Source organism: Dermacentor variabilis, chromosome 5 (assembly GCF_050947875.1).
Source record: "Dermacentor variabilis isolate Ectoservices chromosome 5, ASM5094787v1, whole genome shotgun sequence".
NCBI classification, from domain to species: domain Eukaryota; kingdom Metazoa; phylum Arthropoda; class Arachnida; order Ixodida; family Ixodidae; genus Dermacentor; species Dermacentor variabilis.
Window position 1 is genome coordinate 772,675 of NC_134572.1, and position 14,571 is coordinate 787,245.

The window sequence follows — 14,571 nt, forward strand, 5'->3', positions numbered from 1 at the left end:
GTCGTTGCTACGCTTGAGCAGTGTAGGCGGCGCCACGGTCGAGGAGGAAGCGTGAAAGAGAGGAGAAACGAGGAGTGAAGGCGGAGGAGGAGAGTGTCGCTACTTTACAAAATTTAAGGGGTTTTACGTTTCCTGTTTAAGTAGCGCCATCTGTCGGGCCCCCTGTTAAGTTCCATGCGCTGCCGCTTCTTATTTTCGTACATAGAGTCAGTAGAACAACTCTAGAGGAAAAGCTGGGCCGGAAAAGTGGCGTGCGTCTAATTGTCGTACAAAAATCCCTCACGTTACCTGATCCTAGGTGCCTAGGGACAGCATCGTTTAGGGATTTTTGAGAAGGCGCGATGCTGGCGCCGAGCGACGCCGTGGCGTGTTCGTCCTCGGCGTGATCGTTCTCTGGACCGCGCGTTGTTCAACATTGCTCATGTAATCGTGCGTGTGTTGCTTGTGTGTTGGTTGTAGGTTCTGTGTTACTTGGCGGAAAGCCGTGAGTAGTGGCGGTGCGGCAATGCGGCTTTGGCCTCGATGAGCTCTGGCACTACATAATCTGCGTTGTGTGACCCGTGCTTTCTTGAGAACCCGGCGGTGGTGACAATTGAAATATCGAAGTGGCCTAGCGCCTCGGCAGCGAAGTTCTGCGAACCGCGATGTGGCGTCGCCGCGTCCGACTTTGCTTAACGGACATCCAGGGATGTGCTGCTCGCTGCAAGTCATGTAAATGCAACTGCGTCGACCGCCCACTGTTCAGCGCTGAATGTGTGTTTGGTGTGCTGTGCTTGAAACGAGTGGTGCAGCCGTGCAGCGGGGGTGGCGGAGGAGCAGAGTGACTTAGGGTTTGCGCGTTCACAGGCATGTGCTCCCGTCTTGGTCTCATTAGCGGCTGACGCGGGATTGTGGTGTGCTAGCTCCTTGCCTAGTATGAAGTTTACGACGCTAACACACAGCATGTTCGCGTTTTTCCGCGCTATATGTCATTTGCATGACGGCCGAGTTGAAAACGAGACATATAGTGTTCTTTGCGTTTGTGTGTTGTAAATTACTTTCTATTGTGGAAGTTCTGGGAGTCTTATTACGCAAGGAGTGCGAACGTAAACATACACATATGTGTGTCTGAAATTTTGAATTACCCATAATACCCTTTACGACTGATAAGTGGGCTACACGGCCTGTGTGAATCAGCTACCGTATGTTGCGACGCTCTTTCGTGTGGTAGACTGATGCATGGTGCGCGTTTATTTCTGTACTGTTGTGAAAACCATTTGTGTATTCACTCAATACAAATGTACGGCTTCTTCGCCGCAGTACAGCTTAGTTACGCGGTGAAGCATACTAGAACTGGGAGGGGGCCGTTATCAGCCAGCATAGTATGTCCACTTAGGTGACCTGAGAGGCGGCGGGTGCGCGAGTGTATAATTTAAGAACTCTTATTATGTCCAGTGACAGTGGAGATCATTAACTGTAGCACCAAAGTAGTGGACCACTACCAGAACAAAGGCATGTAGTATGCCCATCTCAATTCTTGTGCTTATGCCAGTCTTATTTTTTACAGCAATAGCTGCTATGGGCTAACTCCCCTGGTTGTTCTGATGTCTACTGGTGTTGTCAATGGAATTCCCGAATTTCTTGCTAGAGTATTGCAAATAAAGTTCTCATTGTGCTGCGAGGATTTAAACATACGATCAAAAGAGTGGCAGTCCACAATTCTACATTTCAGCCACTCTGCTGAAGGTACAGTCGTGGTGAATACTGATCCTGGAGAGCGTGATCTAGCCAACAGGTGCCTAGATTGGCTAACACCTGCTCAATGTCTGCATACTGTATATAGAGCTGGCATCCACACCTTCAAGTTCTTGCACATCACCTTCCCACTTGTGAAGGCAGTCCTATGTTAAGTTTTCTTCTTGCATGTGATGACAATGATTGGGTGCATCTGCGTCATTAATCTTCTTCTAGTGCTTGGCTTCTCAGATTTACTGGATGGAGCTGTTGGTGTCTTGTTTTCCTCAAGCAAAGCGCGAGACATAGCAATGCGTAGCCCAAATATAGATTTGAGAAAACCAAAACGAATTCAGCAGTAAGAAGCTAAAGGGTTGTTTTGGTGTAGATCAGTGGCTAAGTCCGGATATGAAAGAGGAGGAAGAAAAGCCAAGTCTTTCCACTTCAACACTGAGGCACAACTCCCACAAATAAATAGGACTCTTACTTATTTTACTTTTTTAAGGAGATTTCCGACTTGCATTAGCAAGTGTTCACAACACTTCAGCAAACACTGCATTAAGTAAGCTTCCTGTGCATATTTCACCAGCTACTGCATCATTGTTTCACATTATGAGTGAAACTGCAATTTTCTTTATGCCACAACTTGCCCAATTTTGTGTTTTGCAGTGGGATGTTAGCAGTGCTAATAAGGCACCTAAATACTCCCATGAATAGTCATACAGAGAAAAAGGAAGTAAGAAAGCAGTGGCTTTTTGTGCGTAGACTATGCATACACCTGGTGCTCTTATGGTCATTTTTTCCCTATCCGCTCAGCCATTCTAAACAAGAAAAGTTTATACACAATTAGTTTATATACAGACCACAACTAAACCACAGGTATCGTTGGTAAGCAAAGTATATTTATTCGGTGACATTTTCTGCAGCCCTGCTATTGAGCTTTCCTTCCTTCCTTTTCAGCTGTGCAGGTTCACTAAGAAGTGATGACACAGTTTGACAATTTTAATCATTGAAAGACTTAGCGAAACCTTTTTCGGGTTGTTTTTTCTTGGTTTCAGACTCTGCACATTGCATTTTAAGGCGTTTTCTATGTTTGTTGCTTTTTCTTTATGGGTAGGGCATGTCAACATTTTTTACACCATTTCTAGTATGTGGTGCCATAGACTGTTCTTAGATGAAGTCTTGCCCTTTCATTCTGTACAATACGATGTCGGTTTTTTGTGTCCAAGGCCGTTTTACAGCGTGATTGTAGCATTTTGCTAAGTTTTGCCTCTGTCACCCAAGCTTGAAAGATTGCTACCCACTGGTGGTGGCATGACACATGCCACTTTTCTTTTTCAATAAAAGGAAGTCTGTCACTTATCCTGTGCACTGGTTGCCTTTTGTCTCTTTGAATTGCAATTTGTTGCCTATATTTGCTCTTTTGTTGCATTTCAGATTAGGAATGGCTATCATAATTGACATTTAACCATATTGCACACAATGTGGATGATATATAATTGCAATATATGGCCACCATAAATATAATAGATGTTAATAATTCAAGAATAGTGCCTTTGCATGGTGGTCCAGCCATGAATTGTGGCTATAAGGTACCAGCGCTGCAGATAGCACTGCTTGTGCAGAATATAGTGCAGCTCTACTACTTTCAACCATCATTGTTTTTATCTGCATTTCTATAGCTCCAGTTTCTGTGAACAATACACATCCGGTGGAAGGGTGGCTTGCACCTGCAGTTGGGTCCAATGAATAGCCAAATTTCTGCCCATTTTCATGTTACTAGCATATTAGTAAAGGCAGTCGTTTTTATAGTAGCCTGTTTGCCCAGTGTAGAAGCCGCTGCAGGGTGTCGGGATCTCATACACATCTTCAGCTTTGCAGGGGACACAGCATCTGGCACATAGTTTGTCACAGGCCATGTATTCGGGGCAAGTTGAGTTCACTCACTAGCAAAGGAAGAACCAAGCTTGTCGGATATGAAGTAAACCGCCTGTATACTCAGTGGCCTTCATTTTGTGTGACATATGTGGTTATAGCGACCCTTGTTTTAAGCACTTCTTGTCTAGCAGCGGTCGTTTGCTTTTTGAAACACTCAGGATAGCTTTCAGGAAGCTGGACAGGAATAACGCTGAAAAACCAGCAGATGTTAATTGTCGCACTTATCATGCGAAGCTTCATACAGTATGATGAGGGCGTAAATAAATGAGGGTGTTCCTCAAGGCCTTGTAGCACATGTTGCGAGTTTGGAGCAACATATTGTATAGCACTTTTTTGATCGCATGCTATAGGTTTAGCAAGTGTGGCCATGGTTGAAGTGCAGTGCAAGGTCAAGAAAACATATCTATGAGCAGCACCCTGGTAAGGAGACTCTGGGAAAACTAGTGGGAAGCCTGTTGAACATCTGGTTGACCCACTTGCTGGCTCCACCAGGCAAAGTATAATAAAGAGAAGGAAGTCATCAACACATCAGAAGGTTTTTACATATAAACACTGTGCTAAGGTCATAACATGCCAACAAGTCTTTGTGCGCAGGCTATGCACGACCAACTACATATGCCTTCTGTTCGGACATTGCTCATTGTAACTAGCCAGGATGGAGTGGACAAAAAAGAACTGCAGCTCCATCAATTTGGTTTCACTGGTATAAACAGTTTTGTAAGTGTACATTGCCATACTCCCCAATGCCTTCTTGGGTGACATCAGCAAGGACCAGCTTGAGGCAAGCGGTAATAGAAGTCTTTACAAGCTAAAAATGCATGCATGCATGGAGAGCACATTGTCCAAAAAGTAGGCACTTCACAGGGGCACTGGAGAAGGAACAGGTTATTAACAGTGGGCAAAGACAAGCTACTAAACACCCAACACTGTTGCCATGTAACGACCTCTGAAACAATCCCTCTGAAAGAGGAAATCATCTTTGTGTATCCATAAAGAGGGCAGATGGGCAAAGCCCCTTCAGTAATGCTGCCAGCTTCAAAAGCCTATTTTGCACATCCTGAATGCTTCCTTCTTAAGACTTTGCTGGGTGCAAGCATTCTACTGTCCAAAAGCTGTCATTGAGAGCACTGTTGGTTTGGTGGCAATAAAGTTCAGAAGCAATTGCAACAAACCTCCCTTCCTAGTTAGCCTGGATGCTCACGGTGCTTATGAAGCAGCACCATGAGGCAAGCAAGGTGAATGGATGCCTCCAAGCCCTTGTTCGTTTATCACACTGTTCTGTTAGTAACAACCATGAGACTTGAAACCAACAAGCTCAAGCTCAGCACTAGCATGGTTACTGCGGAGGATTCATAAAAAGCACAAAACAGAAAACTCAAGGGAAAGGATAAAGCACCATTTAACACTTAGTATTGCAACAGCCCACCCCCTTCTTTTATTTTGTCTGGTCGTGCTACATCTTTTTACTATATATAGGCATGAACTTAGGCGATGTTCCCAATCAGTGTCCAATATTTATATACACTATGTGCTGGTTCAATGATGTTCAAAACACTGCAATGGAAGCTTCAAGTAGAAAAGGTGCCTGGAAGAAAGAAAAAAAGCTGTGCTGCAACCATCTTGGCAACATCTTGTCCCCTTAATAAAAGTTGTGCTTTCATATCAACTTGAGCCCTCCAGTTTAGAGTAAAGTACCAGTGCGCATATGAACAATGAATCAATTCTCAAAGAGCATGTGCAGTCCAGGGGCAAGAATCCGCATTGTGCTCCTGCATTGAAGGTGAATAACACGTACCATAATGGCGAATGTGCTTTAGTAAGCTTCATTGCAATATTAATTTGTAATGTACAAAGAATTGTCAATGAAGCTTACCACGAGCACAGATGCACTTGCAAATTATGTCAGAATTGAAAGTAATGAGCACAGTGTAAACCTATGTGCCCTTTCCATTCTTAGTATGCTTTACTGCACGATGCTTATTTACACCCCTGTATTGCGGTGTAGCAAGCTACAAAAGAAACGTTGCATAATTAGGCTTTTTACGATTATGTTTCTCGCAATACACTATTATTTCGCGGTGAAGCCTAAGCAATGTACTTCAGTGAAGCATACTAAAAGTGAAAAGGGGCCACTGTCACTGGACATAATAAGACTTCTTCAATTATACACTTGCGCAGCCGCCGCCTCTCAGGTCACCTAAGTGGACATACTTAAAGAAAAAAGAGAGCGCTACGAAGACAAGGACGAAAGAACAACGTGTACGACAGACAAGGCGCAGTATGCTTAAGTATGCTCAACCAACTCGCCCACATCAAGCTTCTGCTGCTAAGTGGACATACTATGCTGGCTGATAGCGGCCCCCTCCCACTTTTAGTATGCTTCACCGCGTAACTAAAATGTACTGCGGCGAAGAAGCCGTACATTTGTATTGAGTGAATAAACAAGTGGTTTTTACAACAGCAAGTAAACGCGCACCATGCATCAGTCTACCACACGAAAGAGCGTCGCAACATACGGTAGCTGATTCACACAGGCCGTGTAGCCCACTTATCAGTCGTAAAGGGTATTATGGGTAATTAAAAATTTCAGACACACATATGTGTTTATGTTTACGTTCGCACTCCTTGCGTAATAAGACTCCCAGAACTTCCACAATAGAAAGTAATTTACAACACACAAACGCAAAGAACACTATATGTCTCGTTTTCAACTCGGCCGTCATGCAAATGACATATAGCGCGGAAAAACGCGAACATGCTGTGTGTTAGCGTCGTAAACTTCATACTAGGCAAGAAGCTAGCACACCACAATCCTGCGACAGCCGTTAATGAGACCAAGACGGGAGCACATGTCTGTGAACGCGCAAACCCTAAGCCACTGTGCTCCTCCGCCACCCCCGCTGCACGGCTGCATCAATCGTTTCAAGCACAGCACACCAAACACACATTCAGCGCTGAACAATGGGCGGTCGACGCAGTTGCATTTACATGACTTGCAGCGAGCAGCACATCCCTCGATGTCCGTTAAGCAAAGTCGGACACGGCGACGCCACATCGCGGTTCGCAGAACTTCGCTGCCGAGGCGCTAGGCCACTTCGATATTTCAATTGTCACCACCGCCGGGTTCTCAAGAAAGCACGGGTCACACAACGCAGATTATGTAGTGCCAGAGCTCATCGAGGCCAAAGCCGCATTGCCGCACCGCCACTACTCACGGCTTTCCGCCAAGTAACACAGAACCTACAACCAACACACAAGCAACGCACGCACGATTACATGAGCAAATGTTGAACAACGCGCGGTCCAGAGAACGATCACGCCGAGGACGAACACGCCCCGGCGTCGCTCGGCGCCAGCATCGCGCCTTCTCAAAAATCCCTAAATGATGCTGTCCCTAGGCACCTAGGATCAGGTCACGTGAGGGATTTTTGTACGACAAATAGACGCACGCGGAAAAGCGGGAACCTCTAGGGCGCCGCCATGTTGCTACTGATCAATGTGGCCAGCGCAGTTATTATTGAAAGAGCTGAAAAGAAGTACAGGTCACCTTATGCTTTGTCATTTAAAAACGCATACCTAATGGCTTTATGAAGGTGGTGCGTTAATATTAAGTTTACAGAAAGCGATCGCTAAGTGCGTGACCTTTGTAAATCACGATGTACGCATTCATGCATTAAATGATGACGCGAATTTCGGTTTCGAATCTATTTTTTGGATGCGGCGTAGTTTCGTACAGTTTAGGTTTAACATGCGATCGCGCGTCGACATCGGACGCTATGGCACATTCGTGCCTTATATGTGCCACCGAAGCCCCGAAGTGCTCTGGCATACCTACCTTCACATGTAAGTAAACGAATATATCTCCTTGATCAGAACATTACGCGATCAGACAGCTCTTGTGATGCATCACAATCGTTTGAGAAGCGTCACAGTAGAGCATTTTTCTGCATGCGGAGCGGTGTTTTTATTTGCAGGTTTCCTTTCAGTAGGAAATTGCTGGACAGGCGGACCAGCGCACCGGAATTGTACTGGCGAATCTACAAGCAAGTCATAGAATCTGTGTAATTGTTACACTTTGAACAATCATTCTTCTACAAACGCGCCACAGGAGAAAAACAGCCCGATGCCGAGTATTGCTGTTCCACGAAGCAATCAAGAGGCGAGTAGTGCCTAATACGGACAAAATCGAGTGCATGAACCCACATATTAATAGCGTAGGCGTTTTATTAACTGTGTAATATTTTCAACACTTCCTTGCATGCCATTTCATGTGGCATATTTGTTCTGGTCACAAATTTGTGCAGCGGATCTATTTGCATGATCGACTTCGGGCCGGCGGGACCGTTCAATTGCACTTGGTGCTGAGTCTTTTACATGTATCCATAAACTGCATCCATAAATTATTTTAGACAATAGGCACATATGCAATACTGACACAATACCACTAAGCAGCTTGGACACATTTTTGTTGACCATACTCGCAGGTAAAATAAGTAGATCATGTGGACAGTTCCAGCTCATTTTCCTTAAATCAGTGTGTACAAGGGGTATGCAAAAATATTTTTTTTTCTCGCGCACCGATAATTTTGCTCTATAAGCTAGAGAACCCACCACGTTAGTGTAACGTGTCTTGTACATCACACTAATCTGTGCTTTAATTTACCAAGTGAGATGAGTTACTTTATGGCTCATTCAGTCAAATCACATGCAAGCTGCATTCATCAATCTTCAATTGGATTTTGCAAATGTTTTATGAAACATGTTTCCCTGTTATGCAGATACGCAATGGCAAGCCCTTTCGTGTGTTCCAAAGGTAAAATTTAAGCTCTAAAATAAAGAAGGCATTTCTAGTCAGAAACAACAAGCAACAATGGTGAATGTATAGTATCAGAAGCCCAAGGTACAGAAATTATGAGAAGTGTCGAATGATTTTAAGGAAAGAACGCTATTTCAAAATGCAAGACTCTTTAGTGGAGGTCAAGCAAGTCCCAATATAGGTAGAATACTCTGAAAAATTATACGAGTGAGGGGATGTCAAACAATGGGTCAGGAAATGCGTTATTATGCAAAACAAAAGCTGAAGATTGTCATTACGTAAGTCACTTTAGCATAATGAGACTGCTGCTTGATAAATTCAGAAATAAACCAAAAAACAAGACACGCAAAAAGAAAAAAATTAATGATGCTCTCTCCACACTGGGATAAATAAAAAGAAGCACGTCACATCTAATGTGGACATATCAGACGCCCTGTGAAACATTAAAGGAAAAATTCAGTTTCGAGCTATGGCACTTGCCGCATAGATGTGGGGGGGGGGGGGGGGGGCCTTGCACTAATAGTGATAGTTACCACTGCATTTAAAAATTTAAAGCATTCATGCAGGCAAGGATGATTCTTCATATTTTTGGCTACCACTTCAAATACCTCCACCAAGTGTTACAATGCTGCACGCAGCCATACTAAGGATCTCGCAGCAACACCTGCAGGTAAAAAGCAGAAGCAGTCAAAGTGTTGGTGTGTTCTGGACACTATGTTTGAAAACTTTTAGGCAAGAAGTCTGCAAGAAGCAAACATTACAACTGCATTTATTTCCATAATTCTCCATTTGAATGGCCTTTTCTTTTTGCTTAGACAATGCCTACGCCTAGCCACAACAGCTCCTTCATAGAGAGACTCCGCAAGCCAAGAGGCCGTGGAGGCAAATGCAGGTAAGAGGCAAGAAGCAATAGATGTGGTATCGACATTCATGTAATTTTTTTTCTTTTTCTTTCGTTTAGGCAGCCAGCACACCTCGAACAGCCACCTTGACTGCAGGTGTGTCACCCTAGTCGCCAAGGGAACATTTGAGGGAAAGTGACAGGCAATGTGAACAGCCACTTCTCCATGTAAACGATACTCTTTATCTCGGATGACTCCTACGCCTCGCCACGCCAGCTCACTTGTGCACAAAGATGCTGCCGAGGCACGTGCAGGTCAGAGGCAAGAAGCAGTGGCACTGATGTCGACATTCACCCAATTCCTTTCTTTTTCTTACACTGAGGCAGCGAGGACACCTCGAACAGCCACCTTCACTGCGGGTGTGTCAGTAGATTCCTGTTGTACATATGCTCATAATAAACTTCAGTAAATTTGAACTTGATAATAAACTTGAAGGCAAATGGGACACTGATGCATTGCTTTTTTGAGCATTTAGTGTACACAAACATGTTATACTTTGCAGTGCTACAGAGCGTATTTTGAAGCTTCCACCTATATTTTGCACCTTTAATTACGTATGTGTTGTGTGGCCCTCAATGCAGTTTATGTTGTAGCAGCTGCTTTGTCAGTGTATCGCACATTGGCTTAAGCTTCTAATATGCACATAATTCTCTCACATATACAAAATAAGGTTCTATGCAGTCCTCAGTGTCACAATAAAAATTGAAAGTAAACAATCCGATCGTGTAATTGTGTTTATTGCAGTGATTCCTATGACAGTGACTGACAAGTTGACATGTTGAACTGGTCAATCCGTCATGGCAAGGAATTGTATGCATACATATACAAAACAAAGGGGTATGTGTGTGTGTTTGTAGTGGGGGGGGGGGGGGGTATAGGATTAGGGCGGTACGAAAAAACGTACCAACACCGTCCTCTAGACCCATTCCGTTAAGGCACCGTAACAAAGCGTATTATGCAGAAAGTTCATACAAGTAAGTCTGATATTACTACATACGCCCGACGACGCGAGCTACATATGCCATGACTCGCATTCGCGACTGCAGCGGATGCCTCTCATATTATTCTGGTTAACTGTGCTCACAGCACCAAGGTAAAACAAAGATCATGGGCGCAGGTGCCTTTAAAATATCTCGACCTTGCGAGGCACCACTGCGCGTGCCAGGGGAGCTGTCCGTGCGAACACTCCGTGGCACACACCTGCCTCGGCGGCCCCAACCTACGTACCGTTCTGCTTCGAGCTTTGATCCCCCCACTGTTCCTTCGGTGCCCTGGAGTTCCTGCGGCGCCTGCTTTATTATAATCTCAGGTGCTCGCCTGAGACTTCCGTTTGTCGGTTACATGTGCCCCCCCCTCCCCCCCCCCCCCTCAGCTGGATCATTGCTTATAATAATAAAAAAAAAACCCGATCTATCGTCGCGACGATAGACCGCGAAAGCGGCTTTTGCAACGTACCGCGCCCGTGCGAAGAGAATTACGGAACGCCAACGAGGAATTTGACCACAGCTTCGAGCTCGTAACCTCGTCGAGTGACACTACTGCAACAGGCGTGACCGCTGAAAACCGCACACCGCCGGAAACTTCAACAGGATCATCCTTCGGTTGCATAACTGCCACCAGCACGGCCAACATGGACCACACCCACACCATTCCGCAACATAGAATAAAGAACCAACTTATAAAGCCCAAACACACGGCTGCACGCACACCACTTCACGACACTACAAGTGAGACGCCATGCTGCTACGCTGCTACGGTTGCCGGATTAAAACTGACTACTGTCACCAAGTCTAGCAAGCGTCTCAGGAGCTGGCAACCTCAGCGCGTAGCAATATGGCGGCGATCTTGCGGTTCCCGATTTCAATGCATTGGCCCCTATGGGTAGCTTGTCCTCTAGAGTCAGTATAGTAACTCTATGTTTTCGTACTACTGTGGAAGGTACAGTTTCCCTTCTCTAACGCTGGTTCTTTATTCTATGGGCTCGCCTTCACCAAGGCCTCCTAGACCTTTCAGGCCTGCTTGTCAAGTGTCATGACGTGAGCCACGTCATGAGTAGCCGTGTCGACGCCTCCGCGCTGCTTCGGACGCGTTCTTTACCCAACCAGGCTCTTGCTGTATCCAAAGCGTGCGCGCCGTTTAATCAAGCTTTCTCAAGGACAATTCTATTTATTAGCTCTGCTGCTTGGTGCGCTGCATGCAAGCGCTGCTTAGTCAGAAAATACGCTTTTGTTCCGATAGTGGTGCCCCGGACATTTGGTGGCGTGAGTTTATTATGTACATTTAAGTAAGCACAAGAATACCACAATAGGAAATGACACTATATAACACAAAAACCGCAAGCAGCACTTCACTTCGAAGTTAATGTTTTCAGTCTTGGCGCTTTCGCGTCGTCTTTTGCAACAGCCGCCGCGTCGTTCCGTTGCTTACTGTTGCACTTTGCACTGTTCCGTTGCACTTTGTAATCAGTGCTAGTCAGCAAACTTTGATCATGACCATTCGAGCATGTCACCAGGTGTTCGAACTCTGGTAAGGATTTGATTACCAGTTGCTTAACAACGTTCCTCTGTTTTTTTTTGTTTTTGTTTTTTTGCTGAAGGAACTTTGCAGCATTCTCTGGTTGCAGTAGCTTTTTTACTACTACTTCAGTGTGCATCACGAGAATGATGACACGAGAATGATGACACAGGAAATTTCAACCCACATCGAATTAGATTAGCTACCAAAGTAAGCACATCGACATCATACTTTGCTGCTGTTTCGAACTCTATGACAAGCTGCTGTCGGCAGAAATCACACTTCTGTGTTTTTATAACAGAATGAGCACAGAAGCCACCTACGTAACCAAAAACGGGCAAGCGTGGACTCAAGTTGTCCAGATCTCCAGAAGATACAGTAATATTGAAACAATGTGCAGAAGTTGGTAAACAAAGGTCCTCATCGTCGTTGAAGTCCCCGGGGTATATCACAGGAACTGTGTTTTGGATGCTAAATCTCCCTCCACACTCATGAAGATGCCCGATACTGATGTGGTAGTTGCATCTGTCTGTATTTCCCAAACCTTTTCTCCAATCCGTCTGTTTGTACTTTTACTAGAAGCACGTCCTTGTAGCCGAGCTAAACGATGCAATACTACGAGAATTCGAGTAGAGTACAAGCTGATTGCCTCAGAGCACTAAGTGTCTCCTTCGTAAGAGTGCTATTGTCCTGTTTATAAAATTCCCACACGTCAAGCCAGGTCACGAAGGCGTCCAGGAACGCTAGCTTGGATTCATCGCTCACCGATAAAATTGGCGCTTCGTATACGTCGTGATTGTGATAGACCTCGTGTGGTGTTTTAACATAGACTATCTTGAAATGAAATAGACTTCATACTCTGCGCCAACCCTGGCATCATACAAGATGTGGACGTGCTTGGCAAGGTGCGCTGCAGTCACCATAGGATGGTAAGAACTCGCATTAGCCTAGACTTGAGGAGGGAACGGAAGAAACTGGTACATAAGAAGCCAATCATTGAGTTAGCGGTAAGAGGGAAACTAGAGGAATTCCGGATCAAGCTACAGAACAGGTATTCGGGTTTAACTCAGGAAGAGGAACTTAGTGTTGAAGCAAAGAACGACAATCTGATGGACATCATTAAGGAATGTGCAATAGAAGTCGGTGGCAGCTCCGTTAGACAGGATACCAGTAAGCTATCGCAGGAGACGCAAGATCTAATCAACAACCGCCAATGTATGAAAGCCTCTAACCCTACAGCTAAAACAGAACTGGCAGCACTTTCTAAGTTAATCAACAAACGTAAGACAGCTGACATAAGGAACTATAATATGGCTAGAATTGAACATGCTCTCAGGAACGGAGGAAGCCTAAAAGCAGGGAAGAAGAAACTAGGAATAGGCAAGAATCAGATGTATGCGTTAAGAGACAAAGCCGGCAATATCATTACTAATATGGATGAGAGAGTTCAAGTGGCTGAGGAGTTTTATAGAGATTTATACAGTACCAGTAGCACCCACAACGATAACGTGTGAGAGAATAGTCTAGAAGAGCTTGAAATCCCACAAGTAACGCCGGAAGAGGTAAAGAACGCCTTGGGAGCTATGCAAAGCGAGATGGCAGCTGGGGAGGATCAGGCAACAGCAGATTTGTTGAAGGATGGTGGGAACACTGTCCTAGAAAGACTGGCCGCCCTATATACAGAATGCCTCATGACCTCGAACGTACCGGAATCTTGGAAGAACGATAACATAATCCTAATCCATAAGAAAGGGGACGCCAAAGACTTGAAAAATTATAGACCGATCAGCTTACTTCCGTTGCCTACAAAGTATTTACTAAGGTAATCGCAAATAGAATCAGGAACACCTTAGACTTCTGTCAACCAAAGGACCAGGCAGGATTCCGTAAAGGCTACTCAACAAGAGACCATATTCACACTATTAATCAGGTGATGTAGAAATGTGCGGAATATAACCAGCCCTTATATATAGCTTTCATTGATTACGAAAAAGCGTTTGATATCGTCGAAACCTTAGCAGTCATGGAGGCGTTGCGGAATCAGGGTGTAGACGAGCCGTATGTAAAAATACTGAAAGATATCTATAGCGGCTCCACAGCCACCGTAGTCCTCCATAAAGAAAGCAACAAAATCCCGATAAAGAAAGGCGTCAGACAAGGAGATACGATCTCTCCTATGCTATTCACAGCGTGTTTACAGGAGGTATTCAGAGACCAGGAGTAAGAAGAATTGGGGATAAAAGTTGATGGAGAATACCTTAGCAACTTGCGATTCGCTGATGATATTGCCTTGCTTAGTAACTCAGGAGACCAGAGAGAGAGAGAGAAAAAGCAAGGATAGGAAAGGCAGGGAGGTCAATCAGAAGATCATCCGGTTTGCTACCCTACACTGGGGTGGGGGAAAGGGGAATGGAAAGAGGAAAAGGGTAGAAAGTGGGCGGGACACTATGCACAGGGACACTATAAACGGTCTCGTAAGCCGGTGCACTTCAAGTATTGCACATACATACATACATACATACATACATACATACATACATACATACATACATACATACATACATACATACATACATACATACATACATACATACATACATACATACATACATACATACATACATACATACATACATACATAAAGATTAGAGGAGTTGAGCAACGTTCGTCTACTGTCTTGCGTACAGT